The following is a 15,833-nucleotide window of genomic DNA, read 5'->3' as shown; positions in this document are numbered from 1 at the left end:
CTGTGGGGGCAGTAGTCGCAGAAAAAGTTGCTGTCGTCACGGACGGTCCCGGATGTCATTGCGAAAAAAATTAAACGCCTGCGTTTGTGACGCTGTGGCGTTAAAGGGTCGATGTAAGGCAACGGGCGTCGTCTTGGCACCTTTTTAAGGCCACAGAATTCTAGACACGGAACGTGTTTTTGGGTGATTTTCATATCATTTGCGTGTGCACAAATGCGGCACAACAGCAGCATCTCCAGATAATTTGTCCAGTTTCGTTACTGGCCATTGGCAATGTTATTTGGCACTGACCAAGGGTCGGCTTGGCAACAGGTGCGTTTTGGTCATCGCCTACCGTTAGAGTAGTCCTCATTTTTAAACCCTGTGCCCCTGAAAAAAAACTTGCCAGGACCTACCTGGTGAAAGAGACTTGAGACTCGGTGAGGCCTGCCTGGGTAAATATTTAATTTAATAATAATAATTTATGGTATTGCTCGACTCTAACCACAGGGGGGTCTAAGCCAGGATTCGCACCACATAAGGAAGCTTCTGTTATAACGTTGATGGCAAACCGGGCTACAGCTATGGCTGGGTCTAGCCCCGGGTGCTGACCGCTAACCCTAACCCAGCGCCGGGCTAAGCCGGGTCTGGCTCGCCCGGTGGAATATCGAAGTGATTTCTAACGACTGCAGTCACTGCCCTGATACTCCTGTCAACCCTTACTCTTTCACACACACACATGCGTGTACACATGCCTAACACACACACACGTCTAACACTCGCACACACACGCACGCGTGTACACATACCTAACACTTGCACACACACGTACACGTGCCTAACTGCGCGCACACATACTCGCGTGCACACACTCGCACACGCAGATAACGCACGTCTACGCATACACATGTACACACTATACCTGCCCCCTCTGACCCCTGCCTCCCGTTTGAATCACTGAATCTTGTAGTCGGTGCTCATGGATCAATAAAGTTCGTGTCACCGTGTCGCCCGTGCCCGCGTGCGTCACCCATGCCTGAGTGCGCCTCGGCTCCCAGGGGTTCAAACAACACGCACGCGCGTGTACAAACAGCACTGGGCCCTTGTGAATTGTGCAAAAAAAACATCGCCTGTGTCTCAAGCGAACTGCCTTGCATTCACCATCAAAATACCGACTGACGGGACGCGGTGGTGCAGAGATGGACATGCAGTTCTTCAGGAACTGTTGATGGTTTTTGCACCAGGGCTGAGTACTGTTTGTTGACAAGTCTTTGTTTTGAAGTGCACGGCTTGCCAGCCTGCACCATCACCGTTGTGATGCTGGGTGTTGCTCCTACGGTGTGTGTGGTACGCCCCCGGGGCCACAGAAGTCCACCGCCACCACTGATGTTGTGGTCGGCACGCTGGACTTGAAATCCACGCGTTGCCGATTCGGCTCCATCTCCTGGAATGGCCGTTGAAACGGTGGGGCAAATTCATTAAATCCACCCTCTCCTACTTTCCGCTTTCCACCGCAGTCAGTCTATCGGCAGGTCACGTGTGTTGGTGGGCTAAAGTCTGGGCAATCCCACCTCCTTCCAAGACGTCTGGTCAGCGTGGAAGAGTAGGCCTGGTACTCCAGACCGAGTTGGATCTCGTGGGGGGCCTTTCCGACAGCAGTGGCATGAGCGTGTGCAATTGCTGGGCCGCGCCTTTGCAATTTAACCATGCGGTGCAATTTACCCATGCGGTGCTTTTTAAGGCGCGTTCCGGAGTCGTGGGCTGCGTGGTGGTCTCGCGACCTTCCTAATTTAGTTGATTTATCGAATCGGTGTTTGTGCCACTGACGGCGCGCCCGACCTCAGCGCCGTGTGCGGTGCGAGGCGAGCGATCGGGGGGGGGGAGGCTCTTGCGTCCGCTTGTGGCGAGCAAAACCGCAGGTGAAGAACTCGTCGAGTACAAAATGTTCGTCCCTGCCACGTGTGCGGAAAAGCGTCCGGCACCGACACGGCAACCCTTGACTCGCGGTTTAAAAATATGCGGGAGACTGATATCGCCATGATCCGCCCCCTCGTGTCAAGTTTGTCGTGCATCGTTGGAGAATTTTTACCGCGATACCCTGAGTATTTCAATCCCTGGGCTTGAGTCCACTCGGGTTTAAAAACTTCACTCGGTAGTGAAATCAAATTTTCGGAATATACTGGAGGAATCCGATGCGCTATAAAGCTCTTTCACAGATGTCCAGTGAAATGTTTGAACCGGGGCTGGAGTTGAGTTGCCTGAACGAGATCCAAATAGTAAGCACGTCTAAACGTGCTTACTCTCCACACGAGTGTGTGTGTGTAACATTGTGTGTACGTGACGTGTGTCACTCATGTGATTGTAATTCGCTGTGTGTGTGTGTAACGCATGTTTTTGTGTCTGTGTACATAACACGTGTGCGTGTCTCCCATTGCCGTCGAGTGGCCTGGATCATTCTGTTAAGGTCAGTGAAGTGCAGGGCAAGGGAGGGCATGTGTTGAGCTTAGAGAATGGCCAGTAATTCCCCACCTCCCTCCCCGTACACACGCACGTGGTGAGCATGCATGGACCGTAGGAGTGAGTGTGGCGTTGCCGCTGTTTTAAAGCGGGTGGCTTGACTAACTTGTTGCTGGTGTTTGTGGTGCCGCTTGTCACAGAGGTTCGCAGTTCAATCTGGCTGGCAGCCCTGGTTAATACTGTGGTGGTAGTGGTTTTTTACAGCATTAACTAAAATTTACTTCGGTCTGCTTAACTTGCAGTGGACTTTAAAGATCCCGTGATGTTGTTCGTAAGTGGGAGGTCCCTTATGTGCTGGAGTCGGGGTCCAAATTTGAAAAAAAATATTCTGCAAAAACAACTATTAGGGATCGCACAGCAGAAATCGTTGCCTATTGGCAGCAGACTAATGCCTTGTGGGCCAGGTGCTACGCACAGGGACCGCTGGCACTGGGGGTGCCCTATGAAATGTGACGTGAGGTGTAAGGGGCTTATCGCATGTCGGGTGTTGTGAGACGCCCTGGCGTGCAGCAGGGCACCTCTATCAAAAACACGCAGAGCTGCACTGCTACTTTGGTGATGGCAGTGATGGGGTTCTTACCTGTCGCTCAAGACAAATATCCCCCGTTTAGCCTTAACAGACTGCTGGGACAAGTGCTGTTAACGAGCACATGTCACCACAACCGTCACCACCATCACTGCCATCGACATGATCATCGCCACTATGGTGCCAACGGAACCGGGGGCCAGATTAGAGAAGGACTTGCAACACGTGAGAATTGACGGCCCGTTCAAGACGAGACTTAACTCCGAGTAAGCAAGGTCGTTGCGACAAATGGTCACAAGAAATCTTGCGATGATGGCTAGTCCCAATTTAAAGCTTTCGTGACTGCAGGGATTCATCTTCTTGGTTCTTTCGGTAAAGTCACGTAGAAGGGAAATAATAAAAATAAAACAATAAAATAATTCTCACGACGTTTCGGCCACAACGCAAGCAGCCGTCCTCAGGTGAAGAACAGGTCTGTCGGAAAGACAGCATCTCAATGAGCACCACCAAGCTTGGCAGCGTATATTTAAGCTGGGATAGGGGAGGAAAGGCGCCTTGACAAATGAATTTGCATATTAACAGAGAAATTTAGCATATTCAAATTCCTCTGTTGATATGCATCTTCCCGACAGACCAGACGGCTGCTTGCGTTGTGGCCGAAACGTCGTGAGAATTATTTTATAATGTTTTTATTTTTATTATTTTATTATTTCCCTTCTACGTGACTTTACCAAAAGAACCAAGAAGATGGCTAGTCTGTCGGAGTTGCAACATCTTAAGAGCACCTTCTCCACCCAGGCCCACCTTCCCCCCCCCCCCCCCCCCTCGGATCTTGAGCGTGAAAGCACGGATGCATGCGTCGGTGTGAAGAGCAATTTTGATTTTATTTGCCACTTTCTTTCGGAGTAAACCTGAACGGCAAATTCGATTTTGAGTGACGTCGCATCGTACGACGAATGGAATTGAGTGGCGGTTTTTCACGCCAGGAGTTATGCAGCCCGCAAGGTGCCGTGTGGTCGCTCCTCTCCGGGGCATACCGTGCCTCCCTGGAAGTGCGGATATTGTTGTTGATTGTTGTTCTTGTTCGTTGCGATCTTGTTGTTAATGTTGCAGATCTTCTTGGTTCTTTCGGTAAAGTCACGTAGAAGGGAAATAATAAAATAATAAAAAGTAAAACACAATTAAATATTTTTATATTTTTTTATATTATTATATTATGTTTTATTTTTATTATTATTTCCCTTCTACGTGACTTTACCGAAAGAACCAAGAAGATGAATCCCTGCAGTCACGAAAGCTTTAAATCGAAATGTTGCAGATGTTGTTCGGTTTGATATTGTTATTTGGCGCCACGGTGTAGAGATGTTAACCACCTCGCCTGGTGTACTGGAGGTTGCGAGTTTGATTCTGTTCCTGATGCCTGCTGTATATTTGGAGTTTGCATTTTCTCCCCGTGGTCGCGTGGATTTTGCTCCGGGTCTTCCGGTTTTTCTTTCCATTTGGGATCGTGCGTTTTAGATTATTTGGCTGCTGTACATTTCCATATGATAAGCCACTTCGTTGAGCTATCATTTGTGGCCAGGTGGCTTCTGGAAAAAAAGCTCTCTAAAATAACAAAAAATAGTTTAGTTTAAATAGTGTTCTTGTTATTGATGTGGTAATGCTCATGATCTTACTTTAACTCGTGTAAGTTTTCGCGACCAAGGTAATGATTCGGGAATTATTTCTGAATGGTTTGTGGGTCACAATCTCTCTGGGCAACCAGGGTTTCGTGGTCTCGTTCGTGTCGTGGATGATGTGCATTGGTGTTGCATACCTTGGTGTTGACGACGACGTTGTTGTTGTTTGCAGATGAGGAGGAGGTGGGTGAGAGTGATCAGGAGAAGACACAAGACCACAATCACCGTGACCTCTGACCCCGAGGGTCCACCACAACCGCTACACCCCACACTCGCGACAAACGCAACCACCACTGACAACCACCACAACCACACTCGCAGCCACTACCGTGGCCACAACTACCACCACAACCACCACAACCACACACGCAGCCACTACTGTTACAACCACTGTTGCGACCACTCCCATACCACCCCACCCACAGCCCTTGTCACCATCGACCCCCCAACGCATGGAGCTGTGTGGGGTCGAACACGGGTTTGGGGTTTGAGAGGTCCAGGGATTCAGGGTCTGGGACCGATAGAAATTTTATGGTGGAGGAAGTGGGGATGATGGGTCGGTCCCCCCAGAGTATACAGCACTGCCCATCTCCTCGTGTGTGGCCCCCAATTCAGAGGCAGCTCCTCTGGTCGGGGGACCCGGTCCGGTTTTTAAGTTATTAAAATGATCACGGTGCTCGTGATGCCACGGCCAACCGCGTCTCGCCACCCCTCGCCACTCCTCGCCGCCGCATCCTGCTACCAGATCCCTGTGCCGGCTCGCCCAGGCTGCACGCTCTGCTGTCCGCCCGTACCACACCCCAGCGAATAGCTGCGCGAAATACTCTTAGTTCTTTCGGTAAAGTCACAGTGTAGATAAAAAATGAAATTAAAATTAATAAAAATAAAACAATAAAATCACGACGGTTTCGGAGGCAACACAAGTCTCCGTCATCAGGTGGGACCGTCACAGCCAGATTTGCTGCATCAAGTGAGGCAAGTATTCAAGATGCAAGCTCTTAAATACAAGTTGAGGAGGGGGGGGGGAGCTTATCAGAATGTGGTAGCCAATGAATGGAACGTATCGGGAGGGAGGGGGGCGGGGCTAAAAGAAAACCAAACCGCTCCTGAAACTCGCGCAGATCGATCGTGGTCCGCAGCCGCTTTGTCCACGTCCAGGGTGAGTAGTTGCGCGACGGGATCCAAGCAGCTGACCAATCGCGCCTCGTGAATGTTGCCGCCCGCGTCGCCACGGAAAGCGCGGTCGGTCCTCTGCTGCGAGCAACCGAGTTGCACAGACGTGTCCACGCAAGTTATTCGGTTGCGTGGAACCGAGTTGCGCACAGCTGGGATCGCTTGGATGTGGTGCCAACGCTACGTGCGGACCTCTCTGTGCAACGCTGTTGCTCGCGGCGGAGACCGACTGAAACTTTTGCGTCGCGACGAAAGCTGCTGCACGTTCGCGAGCCGCGATTTGGTCGTGAGGACCCCGAATCCGTGCGGCCGTTTTTAAGGTCCTCGTCGCACGTCCGCTCGCCCAGGCGCGGACAAAAGCGGATGCCGGCGACGGAGTTGGGTGATTGAATATCCGTAGCCGGGGGAGGTGGTTTGCTTGCGGAACGGACTCGCTGCGGTGTGGATCCGGCTTGACAGCCTCATCCCACTGGTGGAGGTTTTTAATCGTTTGGGGGGGAGGGGGGTGGAGTTGGTGCCCCCTCCTCCCCCCGTTGTTCCATGTTTACAGTATCTGAGTGACCACTTTTTAGGGGGCTCAGGGTTGGAAAGATCCCCCTGAGATTAGGGGTCTGCGGGGTGGGGTGCAGGCGTGTAAACAAGGGGGTTAATTGTGGGATGTGAGTCTATAGGGTGCCCCGGGGTCTCCTGTACAAGGGGACCCTGATCCCCTACAAGGATCCCTGTGTTGCAGAGATCGGAGGGTGCAGGGTCCCTGTGTTAGTGGCATCTGGGGTCCTGGGTCCCCATTTCACAGGGGACCTGTTGTCCTCAAAGGAGGGGAGGGGGCTGGATTTCTGGGGCTCCTGTGCGACCAGGTATCTGTGGGTCCCTGCAAACAGGGCATCTGGGTAAATGGTTTTACAGAGCGGGGGGCCTTGGGGACCTCTGGGTCCTGGGATCTGGATCCTGTAAAAGCGGGACCCTGGGGTGCTCTCGGGGTCTCATGAGCCCGGGAGGTGATACTTGAAACGACTGCACGTGTGGCGACGAATAAAGAGACATGATTGCGAGGAGCTGATGGAGTGGGGCTCTGATCGAACTGCACGGATTTTCGACATGCATCGAATCCTATTTTAAAATCCTTTTGCGCGCTTACGACCGTGCAAATCTTTCGGTCGTTTTTTAACCCACTTCCCGTGATCCAATCGAGCTGACATTTTCCACACAGACTCGTTGTGCGTGACAATGTTCGTGAAAATTTTTTTCCAAAATGTTACACTTTTTAGGACAAAAATATTATATTTAATTACCAATTGCTTAATGGTGCAATGCAATCATCTGACCCATAGGTGGCAGCCATCTCAAGCCAGAGGACGAGAGGACTCTAGCCGCCGCGCATATAAAGGATTTATAGTGAAAAACTTTGTTTTTACGGGTTATACTTGTTTACTTCTCCCGCGCGAGATGAGAAATGTGACCACGTGGCACGGCCCAACGTGGCATGCGTACGTGGAGCCCACTTCAACTGGGCCCTACCACACACCCTGCCTCGAAACCAGCACGGACATTACAGCGGTGAGGGTGGGTCCTGGACTGGCTGGCAATCGAGCCGCGAGGTGTGCAGGGGTGGTGCAGTCTGTGGAATGGATACCGTGCAAGATCAAGGGCTCCATAGCGTGCGTAGGTGCAGGCGAGTCTCTGCCCTGCACAACAGTTGATCACAACCAACACGTGTGGGTGATGTCGCGTCCGCAGCAGCTGCCACCGTTTCTGGGCTGTGACCTGCGGTGGGTTTTGACACTGGGTAAAACAAACAAATCTGCCTCCCATGGCAATAGGTGGCAACACAGGGTGATACGAGGGCATCTCCTTCCAAAGGGTTCAGAGCGGCATCCTAGGTTACCCGGGTATATTATGGCCTCGGCCAATTTATGCCCCTCTAGGCCAACTTATACCCCCCCATGATAGTAATAGTGTTGAGCGATATACACATGAATTACTAAAAAAAATGTCCAACATTTTATTTAAAACTGTAAACACACAGACTTTGATTGCTTCAACCAGAAAAACTTTAATAATAATAACCTTAACACAAACCCTAAAAATGCTTCAATTGATCAAATTGAGATTCTTACCATTTATACGCTTTTTAAATCCTTTATATTAAGTTCGCTTGCTTGCTTACGACCGTGCAAACCTTTCGGTCGTTTTTTAACCCACTTCCCGTGATCCAATCGAGCTGACATTTTGCACACAGACTCGTTGTGCGAGACAATGTTCGTGAAATTTTTTTTCCAAAATTTTACACTGTTTAGGGAAAACAAATTAAATATTTAATTACCAATTGTTTAATACTGCAGACAATCATCTGACCCATAGGTGGCAGCCATCTCAAGCCAGAGGACGAGAGGACTCTAGCCGCCACGCATATAAAGGATTTAGAGTGAAAAACTTTGTTTTTACGGGTTATACTTATTAGATATCGATTGAAGTTCGTTTTAACTTTCACATGCGGCATGTTCTGTCCTGGAGGAGTATGGTCTGGCCCAGTCTAGTTTAAACCCCCGGGGGGTATAGTTTAGCCTAGGACACTTTATCCTTCCGGGTTTACTCTGGCCTGGGCCAAACTATACCCGGGTTTAATCGGGGCAGGGGCTTATTTAGCCTGTTACACCGGGTCTGATTGCGCCTGGAGTAGCAGAGTGCTTGTGCCAGGGCCCAGTCCCGGATTAGGGGGCCGTCCATAAGTGACGTCACGCACCTGGGGGGGGGGTCAGACATTTGTGACGATGTGTGACGAGGGGAGGGGTTGAGAAATGTGACGTCACGTCAAAATGCGCAACTTTAAATAAATATAGACAACACGTTCTACTTTATTAAATAGACTTTGTAATAAATGTTTTCTCCTACAACATCAGTGCAGCGCCACATTAAATACGCACTACAATGACAATAGTTTAAAGCGATTTGAAGCATGTTTTATATTCAAAATTGAAATATGGTTTGGGGGGGGGCAGAGCTTTGTGACGTCATTTCAGGGGGGGGGTCTGATTTTTTGTGACGAGGGGGGGGGGGGGGTAAAAAATCGTCCAAAATCGCGTGACGTCATTTATGAACGGCCCCTTATCCGAGCAGCACAAGCAGCTGCGGTGCCCCGCGCTTTCAAGGGCCCCGCGCTAAATGCTTTCAAGCTATCACCCGACCGTATCAATCGGAGGTTGCGGGCGGGGGGGTAGGACAACAACCGAACGGCAAAGAGCAGTCCTGAAGGAATGAGTTTTTCAATCTCTACGATATTAAAGTTCATAGCTCCAGTGGCTTAGTCATATCGGAAGAAGAGCGTTCCAGACGGCCGCAGGAGCGCATGTGAAAGCGCGCGTGTCCACCAGAGGGCAGCACGTGACCACCCTCAGCCCCAAGCTGAACTGCCTGGTGGTAGCGGCTACCCCTGTGGCAGTGGCAGCAGCAGCAGCCAGGGTTGGTGGGTCACCACGCAGATGTTGCGAGAATCCTTTCCCGTGGGCGAGCGATGACGAGGAGCAGCCGTGCCACGGCTCGACACGTTAAGGCGGTGGAGCAAAGTGTGGACGCATCTCAATCTGTTCCATCTTCTATATGGGATAGAGTGGTGCCCACCTCGAACGCGTGTACAACACACGGGCACGTGTACCGACACGTGCACAGACGGCACACAGACACGTGTACAGACATGTGTACAGAGCACACAGACGTGTACAGACACGTGTACAGATAACAGCCTCTGTGCATGATGGTTTTTGCATAATAAATGTCTTGTATTTTTTCTGTGTAAAAAATGGCAACTCGCCTACTCACCCACCAGATGATCACACTCGCCTACTCACCCACCCACCAATCACACTCACCAGATAATCACACTCACCTACTCACCCACCCACCATCACACTCACCAGACAATTACACTCACCTACTCACCCACCCACCAATCACACTCACCAGATAATCACACTCACCTACTCACCCACCCACCAATCACACTCACCAGACAATCACACTCACCTACCCACCCACCCACCAATCACACTCACCAGACAATCACACTCACCTACTCACCCACCCACCAATCACTCACCAGACAATCACACTCACCTACCCACCCACCCACCAATCACACTCACCAGACAATCACACTCACCTACCCACCCACCCACCAATCACACTCACCAGACAATCACACTCACCTACCCACCCACCCACCAATCACACTCACCAGACAATCACACCCCTCACTCAATGCATTGTTTTCCAGAATATCGTGACAACTTTCTGTAAATTAGCAACCAAATTCATCTGTTAGGTAACCACAGCCCCCACCGCTCCCCCCCCCCACTACCCCTCTACCGCCCTCCCCCCCACTACACCACCGCCCCCCACACCGCCCCCCCCACCCCCACAACCGCCCCCCATCGCCCCACCTACTGCCCTCCCCCCCACTACACCACCGCCCCCCACACCGCCCTCCCCCCACCGCCCCCTCCCCCCCAACCGCCCCCCCTACCGCCCTCCCTCCCACTACACCAACGCCCCCCACACCGCCCTCCCCCCACCGCCCCTCCCCCCCAACCGCCCCCCCTACCGCCCTCCCCCCCACTACACCACCGCCCCCCACACCGCCCTCCCCCCACCGCCCCCTCCCCCCCAACCGCCCCCCTACCGCCCTCCCCCCCACTACACCACCGCCCCCCACACCGCCCTCCCCCCACCGCCCCCTCCCCCCCAACCGCCCCCCTACCGCCCTCCCCCCACTACACCAACGCCCCCCACACCGCCCTCCCCTCACTGCCCCCTACCCCCAAACCGCCCCCCCTACCACCCTCCCCCCACTACACCAACGCCACCCACACCGCCCTCCCCCCACTGCCCCCTACCCCCAAACCGCCCCCCCAACCACCCTCCCCCCACTACACCAACGCCCCCCACACCGCCCTCCCCCCACTGCCCCCTACCCCCAAACCGCCCCCCCTACCGCCCTCCCCCCACTACACCAACGCCCCCCACACCGCCCTCCCCCCACCGCCCCACCCCCCCAACCGCCCCCCCCCACCGCCCTCCCCCCCACTACACCACCGCCCCCCACACCGCCCTCCCCCCACTGCCCCCTACCCCCAAACCGCCCCCCCTACCGCCCTCCCCCCACTACACCAACGCCCCCCACACCGCCCTCCCCCCACCGCCCCACCCCCCCAACCGCCCCCCCCACCGCCCTCCCCCCCACTACACCAACGCCCCCCACACCGCCCTCCCCCCACTGCCCCCTACCCCCAAACCGCCCCCCCTACCGCCCTCCCCCCACTACACCAACGCCCCCCACACCGCCCTCCCCCCACCGCCCCACCCCCCCAACCGCCCCCCCCCACCGCCCTCCCCCCCACTACACCAACGCCCCCCACACCGCCCTCCCCCCACCGCCCCACCCCCCCAACCGCCCCCCCCACCGCCCTCCCCCCCACTACACCAACGCCCCCCACACCGCCCTCCCCCCACCGCCCCACCCCCCCAACCGCCCCCCCACCGCCCTCCCCCCCACTACACCAACGCCCCCCACACCGCCCTCCCCCCACCGCCCCCCACCCCCCAAACCGCCCCCCCCTACCACCCTCCCCCCACCACCCTCCCCCCACTACACCAACGCCCCCCACACCGCCCTCCCCCCACTGCCCCCAAACCGCCCCCCACACCGCCCTCCTCCCCACTACACCAACGCCCCCCACACCGCCCTCCCCCCACCGCCCCCCTACCGCCCTCCCCGTCCCCCCGGGCGTCGCTGCGCAAGGCGACGCGACCGCTTCTCACTCAACACCGCGGGGCGACGTTCAACATCGCCGGGACGCGCCATTCGCGGGAGTGAGCGGCAACATTGGAAGAATTAAAACAATTTGAGACATTTACACCGCGAGAGTGACTCAGTAGGGACGACACACACAGCAGTAGCAGCAGCATCGCCCGAGTTGGCGAGATGTGAACTACCTCGCCTGGTATCACACCTGTCAACCCCCTTGTCAGTGCTGACTACCTGGTTACAGACCAACTTAGACCTGAGTGGTCACCCCGTGCCCCTTATACATCTCAACGTTCATCCTACAAAGTCCCATCGCAAGGGAGAAACTAAAAAATAAACAATGTTTTCTTTTGCCTGTACGCCGTATGGATCTGAAAACTAAACTTATCTGTACAAGAATACGGGGGGGGGGGGGGGGGTAAGCCGTATGGGTTGACACGGTATGTGGTGTGCAGGAGGTTCGTGGGTTCGATCGCGACCCAGACGCCTGCTGTTGTATATTTGGATTCATATTCTTGGTTCTTTCGGTAAAGTCACGTAGAAGGGAAATAATAAAATAATACAAAATTTACATAATAAAATACAATTCTCACGACGTTTCGGCCACAACGCAAGCAGCCGTCCTCAGGTGAAGAAACAGAGCTGTCGGAAAGACAGCGTCCTAATGTTGGTTGCGTTGTGGCCGAAACGTCGTGAGAATTGTATTTTATTATGTTTTATTTTTATTATTTTATTATTTACCTTCTACGTGACTTTACAGAAAGAACCAAGATTATGAATCCCTGCAGTCACGACAGCTTTAAATCGAAATGTATATTTGTAGTTTGCGTGTTTCTCTCTCTCCCCGTGGTCGCCTGGATATTTGTCCGGATCCTTCGGTGTTTCCCTCCACATTTAGAATCAACATCACCCCGCGTTTAGAGTATTTGGCTGCTATACATCTCCACGTGATAAGCCACTTCGTTGAGCTATCATTAATTAACCTTATGGCGGAACGCCGGGGTCCCATAAGCCCCCGGCTCTCGCATAAACTGCGTTGTGACGTTTTTTTAAATCCTTTATATTAAGTTCACTTGCTTACTTGCGCGCTTACGACCGTGCAAATTTTTCGGTCGTTTTTTTACCCCACTTCCCGTGATCCAATCGAGCTGACATTTTGCACACAGACTCGTTGTGCGTGACAATATATTTTCGTGAATTTTTTTTCTCCAAAATTTTACACTTTTTAGGATTTTTTTTATATTTAATTACCAATTGCTTAATGGTGGCAGGCAATCATCTGACCCATAGGTGGCAGCCATCTCAAGCCAGAGGACGAGAGGACTCTAGCCGCCACGCATATAAAGGATTTATAGTGAAAAACTTAGTTTTTACGGGTTAATTTTTTTTATGTCTGTTGAAGGTGAACGACACGGTGATCTATTCCTCTCGACGAGCTCTAAACGATGCGCTAATTAAAGTTTTAACGTTTTGTTTATGACTCCGGCAATTTTGACAACGACGGGTGCTTGGTGAAGAACGAGAGGATTGATTTCTGGTGGGTTGCGGCGTTTATGTGCGCGGTGGGACGGAGTCGCCAATAATTACGATTTTGACTTCCGTTTATTCGGGACCCCGGGGTGCCGCCATAAGGTTCATTTGTGGCCGGGTCGCTTCCGAAGAAGTTGCTACAGAGCTCAGCAGGGACTTACCTGGTAAAATTAAAATAGTTTTAGTTTATTTCGAGTTAAAGCTTTCGTGACTGCAGTGATTCATCTTCTTGGTTCTTTCGGTAAAGTCACGTAGACGGCTGCTTGCGTTGTGGCCGAAACGTCGTGAGAATTATTTTATTATTTCCATTCTACGTGACTTTACCGAAAGAACCAAGAAGAGTTTTAGTTTAGTTTAGAATCGAAGGATCCACTGCAGGGCCGTGTCTCGTGTGAAACACAGCGGCGCCTCTCTTCGTCACGATCGCCCTTCGCTCGAAGAACGACAGCGCTGTGGCGCGACGTGACGAGTCCGCGAAACACGGAGCATGGAGTCGAGCATGGGATCGAGCTGCTACGGGTTTGAGCATGGGTTACAGCATGGATCGAGCATCGGATCGAGCATGGGCTCGAGCATGGGATCGAGCTTTTGCGGGTTTGAGCATGGGTTACAGCTTGGAGTCGAGCATGGGATCGAGTTCTTACGGGTTTGAGCATGGATTACAGCATGGATCGAGCATCAGTTCGAGCATGGGATCAAGCTCTTACGGGTTTGAGCATGGGTTACAGCATGGGATTGAGCTGCTACGGGTTTGAGCATGGGTTACAGCATGGGATCGAGCTGCTACGGGTTTGAGCATGGGTTACAGCATGGATCGAGCATCGGATCGAGCATGGGCTCGAGCATGGGATCGAGCTTTTGCGGGTTTGAGCATGGGTTACAGCTTGGAGTCGAGCATGGGATCGAGTTCTTACGGGTTTGAGCATGGATTACAGCATGGGATTGAGCTGTTACGGGTTTGAGAATGGGTTACAGCTTGGAGTCGAGCATGGGATCGAGTTCTTACGGGTTTGAGCATGGATTACAGCATGGATCGAGCATCGGTTCGAGCATGGGATCAAGCTCTTACGGGTTTGAGCATGGGTTACAGCATGGAGTCGAGCATGGGATTGAGCTATTACGGGTTTGAGCATGGGTTACAGCATGGATCGAGCATCGGATCGAGCATGGGATCGAGCCGTTATGGGTTTGAGCATGGGTTACAACTTGGAGTCGAGCATCGGATCGAGCATGGGATCGAGCTCTTACGGGTTTGAGCATGGGCATGGCAGGTGAGCCCAGCCATTGCCCCAGGGCGTTGTGTCTGGCCAGAGGCGCGCGCCGTCGCATGTCTCTGGCCATCGGATGGTTTAGTATCGCAAACCCCCACCCAGCATCCCACCATCCCTGATGCAGCAGTTTACTTGGTCAGCTATCTGCTGCTGCTGTTGCTGCTGCTGCCAGCGGCGTACAAACATCAAACAAACAACAACAACCGACGCGTTCGTCAACAACGCGCTGTCGCCTTATCTGTAAAACAAAGCCCCGTTATATAATAGGCGACGTTTCGGGCAAACGGTCCTTCTTCATGACACGAGATGTGGGGGGGGGGGCATTGGCCCCCGTAACGTTGCTTGTGAGATGTTTATTGTGGGGCTGCGCTCGAGAGGAGTTTTGTTGACATGTTGTTTGCGTTGTTGTTGTTGTTGGTGATTGGCCCGCGCTGGTGAGCATCCTCCCACTCACCAATTAACTCACACTCACCTCTCACCCTCTCACTCACTCACCCTCTCTCACTCCACCCTCTCACTCACCCTCTCACTCACCCACTCTCACTCCACCCTCTCACTCACCCACACTCGCTCACCCGACTCACCTCTCACTCACCCACTCACTCACTCTCACTCCACCCTCTCACTCACTCACTCTCACTCACCCTATCACTCACCCACTCTCACTCGACCATCGAACTCACCCACTCTCACTCCACCCTCTCTCACTCCACCCTCTCACTCACACTCTCACTTCACCCTCTCACTCACCCACACTCGCTCACCCGACTCACCTCTCACTCACCCACTCACTCACTCTCACTCCACCCTCTCACTCACCCACTCTCACTCCACCCTCTCACTCACCCACACTTGCCCACCCGACTCACCTCTCACTCACCCTCTCACTCACCCACCCACTCACCCACTCACTCACTCTCACTCCACCCTCTCACTTACCAGACTCACCTCTCACTCACCCACTCACACACCCACTCAGTCACCCACCCACTCACTCACACTCCACCCACCCACTCACTCACACCCACTCTCACTCCACCATCTCACTCACCCACTCACCCACTCTCACTCACCCACTCACTCACCCTCACTCCGCCCTCTCACTCACCCACACTCGCTCACCTCTCACTCACCCACCCTCTCACTCACCCACTCACTCACCCTCACTCCACCCTCTCACTCACCCACACTCGCTCACCTCTCACTCACCCACCCTCACTCCACCCTCTCACTCACCCACACACTCGCTCACCCGACTCACCCACCCTCTCACTCACCCACTCACTCCACCCTCTCACTCACCCACACACTCGCTCACCCGACTCACCCACCCTCACTCCACCCTCTCACTCACCCAC

The sequence above is a fragment of the Lethenteron reissneri genome, chromosome 51 (genome assembly GCF_015708825.2).
Source record: "Lethenteron reissneri isolate LAM-NWPU_2019-01 chromosome 51, ASM1570882v1, whole genome shotgun sequence".
NCBI lineage: Eukaryota > Metazoa > Chordata > Hyperoartia > Petromyzontiformes > Petromyzontidae > Lethenteron > Lethenteron reissneri.
The sequence above is the reverse complement of the archived record's forward strand: the minus strand, read 5'-3'. Positions refer to the sequence as shown.